At 39.7% G+C, this 12,712-nt stretch overlaps 1 protein-coding gene across 1 annotated transcript in view; it reads left to right on the forward strand.

The window, feature by feature from the left end:
• The first annotated feature begins 4,967 nt into the window (after positions 1–4,967).
• Positions 4,968–12,712, forward strand: part of add3a (adducin 3 (gamma) a) — a 105,264-nt gene continuing 97,519 nt past the window's right edge. The window contains exon 1 of the mRNA XM_069166693.1: positions 4,968–5,151. The gene's annotated coding sequence lies outside the window, so the exon portion shown is untranslated. The remainder of the gene's footprint in view (positions 5,152–12,712) is intronic.

Raw genomic sequence — 12,712 nt, forward strand, 5'->3', positions numbered from 1 at the left:
CGTTCTACTGGATGTTGGTTATAAAAGTGTAAAGGAAATAAAACTTGTATGGGATGGACTTTACTCTATTAAATTAAAAAGACTGCAATTGATATGGACTTGACCTGATCATATTAATCAGATGTAATTAGGTCAGGCTGGTGGTGTGCGAGTGTGTTATTTGTGGTTATTTTAGTTTTGTATTCTTAAAGTTTCATGTCCGTTAAACAACTCTGCCTCCTGCCAACATCTTTTGAATGTAACATGGGAGCTGTGTGAAATGATTCACCCCTCTTTACTTTACGGCTAAATGGGTTCTTTTTCTTTGCCTCCGTGACGGCGATAGCCAAAACTATTGGAACTGTTTCTGATGTGTCCTTCCGAATAATTCTTGTGAAAATAGTGTCTCAATAATACTTTCATAGAGCTTCTTCAAATTTGGCACAAACATTGTTCCAAGGATGACTTTGTAGGGACAAAGGTCAAAGGTCAATGTCACAGTGACCTCACATCCTCCCATTCTTGAGAACTTGATATTTCAGGAGCACCTTAAGGTAATAGTTTAAGATTTTGCACAAACAGTCGCTTGGATACAAAGATGAACTGATTTGATTTGAGTGGTCTGAGGTCAAAAATCAAGGTCATTGACTTCACATCTGTCCTGTTATCGTAAATGCAATATGTGTAACGCGTGTAAATTACATTTCCCTTTTGTGGCTGACTGAGCTTCTAGTTCTCTTCGCTATGATTATAGTCTGGAAACCCTGTTAGCATTGATGTTTGCCGCTGTGAGGAGCAGACCAATGAGTGACCACTGTGGGTAGAATAACATTGAAGTAGTTTTCTTGTTTCAAAATGTTTCAGTGGTGGTAGTGTTTCAGCACAGATGGGAGTCAATGGCAGTTGGTTAAAGGCTGATCAAATAGTTTGCACACATGCATGCAGAACTAAACCAAATAAAACTAAATAAATAATTGTTTGTAACTGAATAAAAGTGACAGGTAGTCACAAAAACTAAAAACCGTCTTCCAAAAAACTGACTCATGATTCATGGGAACAGCGCACTTTATGAGGAAGTATAGTACGCACAATGAACCATGTCAAAGATATGAAGCATGATTTCCAAAGATAATATTGTATCATTACGTTGGTGTCCCACTTTGCACCTTGGTATGCAGAGTCTCGTTCTACTGGATGTTGGTTATAAAAGTACTAAGGAAATCAAACTATTATGGGATGGACTTTACTCTATCAGATTAAAAAGACTGCAATTGATATGGACTTGACCTGATAATATTAATCAGATGTAATTAGGTCAGGCTGGTGGTGTGCGAGTGTGTTATTTGTGGTTATTTTAGTTTTGTATTCTTAAAGTTTCATGTCTGTTAAACAACTCTGCCTCCTGCCAACATCTTTTGAATGTAACATGGGAGCTGTGTGAAATGATTCACCCCTCTTTACTTTACAGCTAAATGGGTTCTTTTCCTTTGCCTCCGTGACGGCGATAGCCAAAATTATTGGAACTGTTTCTGGTGTGTCCTTCCGAATAATTCTTGTGAAAATAGTGTCTCAATAATACTTTCATAGAGCTTCTTCAAATTTGGCACAAACATTGTTCCAAGGATGACTTTGTCGGGACAAAGGTCAAAGGTCAATGTCACAGTGACCTCACATCCTCCCATTCTTGAGAACTTGACATCTCAGGAGCACCTTAAGGTAATAGTTTAAGATTTTGCACAAACAGTCGCTTGGATACAAAGATGAACTGATTTGATTTGAGTGGTCTGAGGTCAAAAATCAAGGTCATTGACTTCACATCTGTCCTGTTATCGTAAATGCAATATGTGTAACGCGTGTAAATTACATTTCCCTTTTGTGGCTGACTGAGCTTCTAGTTCTCTTCGCTATGATTATAGTCTGGAAACCCTGTTTGCATTGATGTTTGCCGCTGTGAGGAGCAGACCAATGAGTGACCACTGTGGGTAGAATAACATTGAAGTAGTTTTCTTGTTTCAAAATGTTTCAGTGGTGGTAGTGTTTCAGCACAGATGGGAGTCAATGGCAGTTGGTTAAAGGCTGATCATATAGTTTGCACACATGCATGCAGAACTAAACCAAATAAAACTAAATAAATAACTGTTTGTAACTGAATAAAAGTGACTCCCAGTCACTGCCAGTTGGTTAAAGGCTGCTCAAATAGTTTGAAAATCAAATTAACCTGAGGTCTTTGCCCATTCAGATGCAACGACTGGAAAAAAAAAAAAAAAAATCCTCTATGGAGCATGGAGAGACCCATGAATTCACACAGTGAATTTGGGTCGGTAATACCAGGCTAATATATGCAATCATGCAAATTTGTCCAATTCCAAGCATCGCAAGATAAATCTCAGGGTCTTGAGGCTGAAAATAAGAATTATAAAAAAGTCCAGCCACACAATTTATTTCTGAAATACTCTTGTGTCTTTTTTTTTCTTCTTTTACAATGGGAACTCTTCAATTGAATTGCGAAAAGCTCATAGATAGGTGACAAGAGGCCCCAACCAGATACTACTTTTTGTGTGGGGATCCAAACGTATTTGGTTATCATGGTTTAATCTACAACATTGTGCAGTGTACTTTATAGGCTTATCATGTTCAATGTAAAACTTTAATCTGTAAAGTTACCTTCAGTGAGATACATGAAGAGCAGCAGAAGTATGCAGTACCATGAAACAGAAAAACTCAAATAAAGTACAAACAACTCTAAACTTCAGTACGGCGTTGAGTGAACTTTGCTACTTTTCTCCACTGGATGAGACTGAGACAAATTGTATGCATATGTTTCTATCAACTAACCAGATTGTTAATCTGTAACCTGTAAATCAGATAAAGCAAGATCACACCGCTGTGCACTGTGCCAAACTTTGGCACACCCAGAACAAGTTCTTCTCCATATAAATGTTTTGCATACATATTGAATTATGGAGCCTCTTGTACTTTCCACATCACAAATACTTTTTCTACGAGGACCATCAATGTTGGTATTGTGTAATTCATGGTCAGTGGGAGATAATATTTGCCAGAACTTTTGTCAGGTTAAATGAATACGATATGAAATATGAATGCACAAAGATGCATCACACACTGACTAAAGGTTTGCTTGGCATGTCATTGTTTGGAGTACCAGTTTGGTAGAGTTGGGTGCCATGTAAAATAATCAATTGACTATTGTCAATTGTTTGAATGTCAGTTTGGTATGCTTGATAAGTTCCAGTAATCAAAACATTGTTTAATTGTGTCTTTGTTTTTGCAACGACACCCACTATCAAGCACTTCCGCATATCTCATGCATGCACACTTGTGTTTTGCTTTCACCTTAGAAACATACTTTGATAAAGAGCTGGAGTTGAGATGCTGCGATAGATGTACGTTACAATCTGTTAATTATATCCTTGTCAGTTTGTGACGATTGATGGACATGCAGCTTTGGATGGCTACCAAAGATAATTTCCCTCCTCAAAGTTTCACTTTACTGACAAATGCTGACATTATATAGCCCTTGTGGACTATTTAAATGCTGCATTAACAAATGGAGGATTTAACTGTTAATGCGTGCATTTATTTCAATTGTAAAGCGCATATTATGCTGCCTAATACTCAGAACAGGAGTTAAAGTAACACTTATTCAGATTCCCTGTGTTATAATACAGACAAAATGTTGGCAGTGATCAATCCCCTATCACCTTTCATCTCTATACTGCTGTGAAATGAATGCAAAAATAATCTATAATTTAAGTTTAAATTAAGTTTAATTAATTAGATTTTAAGTTTGGTTCCCAAATATAATGTATTTCTTTTGTACTTCTACTTTTTTTTATTGTTCAGATACTGCAACTGTCCCCAGTGTTATTCACATTGACTTCTTCTATACACTGTCTGTGTAAAATGCTTTGAAAAGGTGAACTCCACTGTAAAAACAACAACACAACTTTCTGTAAAGCAAGTTCATGAATCTTTCCTACCAGGGGTTTCTTTACACCAGCACATTCAGGGCCACTAGATGGAGGCATTGCAACATTTGTTATGTGTATAACCCATATATATATAGGTTGGGTGAGGTTAGGTAGTTACTTTATTAATCCCCGAGGGGACATTTTTTTCGCTACAGCAGCATACAGAAGCAATAAGATAATAATAGAACAATAGAAAAGCAATAATATATATATATATATATATATATATATATATATATATATATATATATATATATATATATATATATACATATATATATATAAAAAAGGCAAATCAAACAAATTATAAAAATAGACCATCAGATAAATTAATCAATAAATAACAAAAGACACCGCAAATATAAATAATGAAGAGTATATATATATATATATATATATATATATATATATATTTATTTCTACAGAGGCTACTCTTGGTTGATTTTTGTTTCAAGATTGTGCATTATTACATGGCAATATGGGTAAAAGCTTAAGCAACAAAGGCAACCTTAACATTACAGATAGCAGACAAACATGAACCATATAATATATAATCAATACACGAGTATATTAAGTTTAATAAAGATTTATATCAGTCATCTTCACAAGACATAATTAATTGCATTTATTAATATATTTGCATGCAGCACGTAAATAACATATACACTTTCAATTATAGCCCATTTAAAGAGTGTAAAATATGTTCGATTCATTCATGTACATTTCATTTACTTGTTTTTGTGTGTGTTTTTTAACCTTGAAGTGTGAAACAAATTCCCCAAAGCGCCTCTTATATTTCCCTCCGGCTGAATCAGGACAAACATAAATAATACACGTCAACAGCAGCGCGCCTGAATCACGTGTTTCTCCGTGTCAAAGCAAGGGATTTGCGAAATAATGCGCCGCCCGTTTCAACAAATGAGAATCCACTTCCTGCCCTATAGTGAGCCAGCGTTTCCGCTTCAGCCGGCGTGTTTAGGTCTCCGCGGCATGTGCGCAAGCCCCGCACAGCCCGCAGAGAGCGGGTTAACAGCGTCGCATCCAGTGAACAGCAGTGAAAGTTGTCGGACACGTCGTGTTTGAACGGAGCCACTGGAATTCAAACGGTGAGTCCGAGACAGACAAGGACGGAGGACGCAAGTCTGCAGGTCCGCCGCTGCTTCTGACCTCCTCACAGCAGGTACGTGGACGCTTTCATTCATGTCTTCGCAACACAACGCTGCGTAAAAATGACGTTTGGTTTGCGTGTTGCTCGGCGATTTGCGTCCCTGCGCGGTGAAAGCTGGCTACTTGCGTTTTATCGGATTAATTTGCGATAAAAACATATATGGCATTGTGAACAGAAGTACTTGTTCGTCCTTTTATTGAGTCATTAAAACCACGTTTAATCACATTTTCTCATGCGGTTGGTCACAACGTTAAGTCTCGTGCACACTCGGGTACGATAAGAGAATTCAAACAGCCATGCCGTTGCTCACTTACAGTAAAATACACGTATAGTGATGGGGTTAAACAAATCTCGTTTAAATATGTCTTGTGTTTTGCAGCGCTCTTGTTTATTAAAGGAGGTCAAAGGTCAGGGTCATCCCCATTACACCTCTCGATAGGGATTTAATCAGCGCCCTATTTCTGCATTCCAGTTCATGCTGATATTTTAATATATACAGTGGTGTGAAAAAGTGTTTGCCCCCTTTCCTGATTTCCAATTTTTTTTTTTTGCATGTCTGTCACACTTAAATGTTTCAGATCATCAAACGAATTTACATATTAGTCAAAGATAACGCAAGTAAACACAAAATGCAGTTTTTAAATGACGGTTTTTATTATTAAGGGAGAAAAAAAAAAAAATCCAAACCCACATGGCCCGGTGTGAAAAAGTGTTTTCCCCCTCCCGTTAAAACATAACTTAACTGTGGTTTATCACACCTGAGTTCAATTTCTCTCGCCACACCCAGGCCTGATTACTGCCACACCTGCTCTCAATCAAGAAATCACTTAAATAGGACCTGCCTGACAAAGTGAAGAAGACCAAAAGGTCCTCAAAAGCTAGACATCATGCCGAGATCCAAAGAAATTCAGGAACAAATGAGAAAGAAAGTAATTGAGATCTCTGTCTGGAAAAGGTTATAAAGCCATTTCTAAAGCTTTGGGACTCCAGCGAACCACAGTGAGAGCCATTATCCACAAATGGAGAAAACATGGAACAATGGTGAACCTTCCCAGGAGTGGCCGGCCGACCAAAATTACCCCGAGAGCGCAGCGACGACTCATCCGAGAGGTCATAAAAGACCCCACAGCAACATCCAAAGAACTGCAGGCCTCACTTGCCTCAGTTAAGGTCAGTGTTCATGACTCCACCATAAGAAAGAGACTCGGCAAAAATGGCCCGCATGGCAGAGTTCCAAGACCAAAACCACCGCTGAGCAAAAAGAACATTAAGGCTCGTCTCATTTTTGCCAGAAAACATGTTGCTGATCCCCAAGACTTTTGGGGAAATACTCTGTGGACTGACGAGACAAAAGTTGAACTTTTTGGAAGGTATGTGTCCCATTACATCTGGCGTAAAAGTAACACCGCATTTCAGAAAAAGAACATCGCGCCAACAGTAAAATATGGTGGTGGTAATGTGATGGTCTGGGGCTGTTTTGCTGCTTCAGGACCTGGAAGACTTGCTGTGATAAATGGAACCATGAATTCTATTGTCTACCAAAAAATTCTGAAGGAGAACGTCCGGCCATCTGTTCGTGACCTCAAGCTGAAGCCAACTTGGGTTCTGCAGCAGGACAATGATCCAAAACACACCAGCAAGTCCACCTCTGAATGGCTGAAGAAAAACAAAATGAAGACTTTGGAGTGGCCTAGTCAAAGTCCTGACCTGAATCCTATTGAGATGCTGTGGCATGACCTTAAAAAGGCAGTTGGTGCTGGAAAACCCTCCAATGTGGCTGAATTACAACAACTCTACAAAGATGAGTGGGCCAAAATTCCTCCACAGTCTGTAAAAGACTCATTGCAAGTTATCACAAACGCTTGATTGCAGTTGTTGCTGCTAAGGGTGGCCCAACCAGTTATTAGGTTTAGGAACAAACTCTTTTTCACACAGGGCCATGTGGGTTTGGATGTTTTTTTTCTCCCTTAATAATAAAAACCTTCATTTAAAAACTGCATGTTGTGTTTACTTGTGTTATCTTTGACTAATATTTAAATTTGTTTGATGATCTGAAACATTTAAGTGTGACAAACACGCAAAAAAACAAATCAGGAAGGGGGCAAACACTTTTTCACACCACTGCACACTGTGTTTTAATTGAGGAAGGTGCAGTAAAGTCAACAACTTTTATTATGTCATACTCAACTTTGGCATTTGAGGATATTTTAACATGTCAAAAAGCGCCAGTTTTCTGAGTATTTGATGTAAATGAGAAGCACAGTGATTCAAAACTTTCAGGGATGATTGTTGTTGCTTTTGTGCTGTTCACTGAGCAGGACGGGTAGTGGGTGGGTGCACATTGTGTTTGCTGTGAGCAATATTGTATTTCTTCATACTGAGGAGTTGACAAAGTTAAACAAATCCTGCCTTTGTAGGGGCTTTAAAAATCCACACCATGTGGAACTGCTGTTTGATAAAGTGTTGGAAAACACCAAAAATCCAGTTGAGGGTTTACTTAATCTTCCCTTCATTTCATAGTGTGAAATCACATGAGGTATTAGCAGTTACTCATGAATCAGTAATTCAGTCCAAACCCTTGCAAGACATTTGATATGCTCCTACAGCCAATAAGTTAATGTCTTATGGAAAGCATTCAGTTTTGGGCCTGGTTACACAGTGCAGCAAGCAGTGCCTAATATAATTATTCCTGGGATAAAAATGTACCTCCACAATAAAGCAGCTTTTGGCAGTCACTGTCCATCCATTCTCCTGCAGACACAAGGTAGACGTGTTGTGAAATCTGGTTTATTTATGGCAGCAGTTAGTCTCACTTTCTGTGGATCTACATGCAACATTGTGCATCTCCTCTTAGTCCTCTTACTTTCCCACCATCTCTTCACTTGTCATTTTGGTCTTCAGTGACTCTTTCTCACTGTTCCTCTTGTCATGATCAGAAGTCTCAACGACGGCCTCCCCATACCTCTTTCCCTTGAATCCCCCAATCGCATAGCACGTCACCCCAAGCACCTCCTCAGCACCTCTGGCTATTTGATATTTTCTCAACCTGTAATGGCTCTGAGGATATTTATTTCCACACCAAAGCTTTGCTATCTGAACTTTTTAAAAAAGGTCTAGACAAATATAATAATTGTCTCCAAAAGGCCTCTACTCTGACATTTCTCTTTCTTCTTTTTTTTTTTTTTTTTTTCTTTATTTTGCTCTGCAGAGCCCTCTGAAAAATTGTGAATGTTCACCATATGGACCTGAAATATAAAACGGTATCCCCCCCCCCCTCGTTCTCTGATTTACTCGGATAGCATGGGGCCCGAATTCAAAATCCTAAGGGGGCTTTCAATAAGTGAAATATTTAACCCAGAACCAGTGACGGAATAGATAGAAAATGCAAACATACTCCATATTTATTTTTACTCTGCCTCCGCACATCCTCTATGATGTAAACTCCATTTTCTCTTGTGTTCTTGCTGCGAGTGTTTCGTAAGGCCCTCATGAATATTGCAGTTTCTTGAGACTCTGGGGAGGTGAAGATGCCGAGGGTCCTGGCATTTGTAGCCAGTGTTAGCTGAGTGAAGAAGAGGAGGAATATTCCAGACAAACTTCTCTAGGTTCAAATGAAAAGTAGTTTTAAATGTGAAAATATAAACTCGACAAATTACAGCAGTTTCAGTAGCTTAATCTCAGCCCTTTCCCAAATGACTACTGTTAATGCTTTCTTAATGCACAGGTCCGTCGTATTCCCCTAAACGGCATGTGAAGATTAGTGAGCTGCACCCTGCACTGAAAGGCTCAAACTCTTCTGTTTTCAAAATTTTCTCAATAAATGACATCATGTTCCTCTTCAAATCCCTCCTCCAACACACTTGGCTTCGTTACAGCCAGTCAGTATTGATACTAAATGTGTTGTTGTTTTTTGAAATTCCAGGCTTCAAAACAACTTTTGAAATCAATGGGTGACTGCAGCCAGTCACAATTTACTATTGTCATACTGTACTTTCATAGGCCTATATACATGTCATACATTTCGAGCTAAGCAGAGGGGAATTTTTTTTTTTTTTTTTTTTTTTTTTTTTTTTAAACTTAAATGCAGTCTGTGTCTGAACTGTTGTCTCTTGTTTATTTTCTCTGCTAATGGATGGTGTTATAATAAGCAGAGACATGACTGAGCTCAGCCGGTCGTCAGATGAATTCTGAGACACAGGAAGTACAGTGTCCACTGTGGTCGAGTAACGGACTGATGGCCTCATAGATTAGGGTGACCTTAATAATAGTGTGGCAGTGACTGGCTGAGTGGATGCAGTCTGCAGGGAGCCTTAACGAGGCGTGTCCATAGTAAGACTTGATTGCTTGGGAATGTTTTGTGGAAACGGGAACAGGAAAAACGGGGAAGGGGACATGAAGGCAGAAAATAAGTGATGGATGAGACTTCTAGTGCCTTAAAGAGGAGCTAGGTTAGTGAGCACTTGTTGCCGTGCTTCAGATTTAAATACAGGATTTTTGGTAGAAACTCCACCAATGAAGCTTGTGTGTGTGTGTGTGTGTGTGTGTGTGTGTGTGTGTGTGTGTTTAAAATGCACACAGCGCGGTGGATTTGAACCTGTCCAGAGGACAGAGATGACTTCATCATTACCTCACCCTGCTCTGCTAGAGGACTTATCAAAAACATGTGGCTCCACTCTCCCTGCAAATTGATTGAGTCTTGGACTCCGATGTTTTTCCTTTGTTAGGGGACGTGTGTGTTTGCGCGCAAGCGAGCTTCATTTTTATTATCTTGGATTTTCTTGTCTCTCGCTGGGTTTCGACTTCATCTGTCATTCATTTGGCACGATCAGAGAGCAGCTCTGGGTTTGGTGAGCCAGGACCGAGGCTCGCTGAGCTGAACACAATTAAACACCATGCCTTCAAGCTTGTGTGTACATTTATGTTACACCCAATGAAACCAGATGGCAAACATATCACGGGTAATATTTTTATTTACCGTATTATCACACGTGTATACAATACAGGTCTTTAGATACATTTTAAGGTTTAACACTTATCTTGTGGTTTCCAGTCGTTTTACAGGAAATACTTCAAATAACCTAAAATACTGCCACATTTTATTACTCGAGCTACAAATCTTTCTGATTGTATGAGCTAACGGGCAAAACCATTCCTCTTTTATGGAACATCTAATACTCCAACATGAGGCAACCCACTGTGACATCACTCACTGGTTTGTTAGCCTCAAGTCTGTTATTTTGTCCATCACCATCTTGTTTTTTTGGAGCCAAAAGTGACCATGTTAGGGAGACAGGGTGGAGCTTGGTGGAGAAAGGATGGAGAACTGGAGGACACCGTGCCCGCCCACCTGTATCGGCAACATGGGTGCACTCCAGGCATGTAAATCAAACCAGACCCACTCCCCCCAAACGTACCTCTCTCTGAGCCCGAATATCTAATTAACCAGGGAATTATTTTCAGAAGGACCACCAGAAAACTGATCAGAAGGAGTGAATTTAGCGAAACATACCATCATGACTTTTGGAAAAAAATTATTGATTTTGTATTCAATGAGAAATTTGAGACTTTTTGAATAGGAGTCAATGGAGGCAGAAGTTTTTTTTTTTTTTTTTTTTTTTTTTGAGCCAGCCCCTTGTGGCCCTCGGTGGTATTGCACTTTAAGGCATTGGACTTCATTTTTCAGACATGGAGACTTCATCAGTTTTACATACAGTCTATGTACTCCAACAGAGAAGATTGACAAAAAGTGGATTGGACAACATGGCTAATGACAATATCCTGTTTCATTTTGGACACAAAAGTAAAACTTTAGTGTTTCATTTTTCATACTCTGATTTCTCTTGACTCAAAGAGTCAACGGTCCATTGTTCCACACTGTTGTGCATCCACAGTCAGGGGGCTGTTTGATGTGATACATGCAGTATGTAGGCTGAGTGTTTAGATTCCACAGTTGTTTGGTTGCCAGAGGTCCCGGCGGAGTGGAGTTAGAATAACCTTATTATACAGTTGTGGGTGGGTGAGTTACAGAAAGCAGCTGGGAGTGTGTGCGTTCATATGTTGCTAACTGGGGATCGGCATGTGTGCCGATAACGTTATGTGGCCATTTTGCATTAGTTTCACAGTGTCTGTGTGTGTCTGACAGAGCGTCGACAGTGGATCTGCCCATGCAGCTAAAATGCGTTTGCATAGATAGTGGAGTTGGGTAACCGTGGCAACGGGGTCAGCCTCTGACCATGGGAGCAGGAGATGTGCCAGGTTTTGGGCCAAATGAGCTTTTTGAGGCAGACAGCGGCTCTTTTGATCCCCGCGGTCGTCACCTTATTAAAGTGTCTCTCTCTCTCTCTCTAAGGGGCAGAAATTTCACAGCACCGAGAGCAGACGTCGGAATGTCAATTATACTTTTAATCATCTTGAGTGTTCGTGATTGATGAGACTAAATATGTTGTTTCTTTTCTTTCATATCGTTTTTTTTTTTTTTAACCATAGATCATTATTACCAGAGAAATATATTAATCGGTGAAGTTAGACCTCTAAAGTCTTGAATCTTTATTCCAAAACTAATCCAACTGTGAGCAGAGAGTGGCTCTGACTTGGTATGCTGTTTTGCTTCGGTCGCTCGCCACTCATGAGGGTGAGTGTGCAGCTATTAAGGGAGGGGGGGGGGGGTTCCCCATTGCTGTGCCCCAAAGGTCTGCATTAATATGCAGATTAAATGAGAAATCTTCCAGGTCACCAGATCTACTCAATTAACGGACTGTCATTTCACATATTTACTGGCAGAAGAAAAACACTGGCACGTACAGTCAGCCTCTGGGACGTAGACTCATTAGCCGATGAGAGTGTGCTCCTCGTAGTGTGTTCATGTGAGGCTCATTTATAACCCAAACTGAGTGAGTGGGTCTGTGTTTCTGGGCACGAGAGGAGCTTCTATGGATGCCTTCATTACGGGTGTTGATCCTGAAGCTGTTTGGGGATCTGGAGAGGATGCGGTGTTGCTATTTCTGAGTGTGATGGAAAGCTCATATCGCATGTGTACATCTAAATCCACAAAACTCTTCTCTTCTCTTCTCTTCTCTTCTCTTCTCTTCTCTTCTCTTCTCTTCTCTTCTCGTCTCTTCTCTTCTCTTCTCTTCTCTTCTCTTCTCTCGAGCCATGATTCTCTGCAATTTTATTACCCTGCTATAAAAGTCCTACTGACCAACATAACTCATATATATATATATATATATAAATATATATATATATATATATATATATATAAAAGCTCTCAGAGTTCAGCCCTGAATCCTGCTGTGACATTCAGCTCACGTGTGTGCGTGTGCTTTGTTTAATCTGGGTAAAGTTCAGAGGGGATCTTTTGTTCGGTCATCATTTTCTGTGAAGACATATCACCAGGTAGCTGACCCTCTGTGTAATAGTCATGCTAGTCTGAAGTGTGTATTTCTAAGGGGATTTTCATTGGAGTTTTAGCAGCCACGGATGGAAAACCACCGTATTTCACTGTGAATGCTTTTGTTGGTTGTATTTGTGTGGCTGAATGTGAGCAGAATACCAAAGTCATAAAATGTCCACT

The sequence above is a fragment of the Embiotoca jacksoni genome, unplaced genomic scaffold, assembly GCF_022577435.1.
Source record: "Embiotoca jacksoni isolate LCO1_2020_lvr unplaced genomic scaffold, fEmbJac1.0.p SCAF_4, whole genome shotgun sequence".
In the NCBI taxonomy this organism is placed as follows: domain Eukaryota; kingdom Metazoa; phylum Chordata; class Actinopteri; family Embiotocidae; genus Embiotoca; species Embiotoca jacksoni.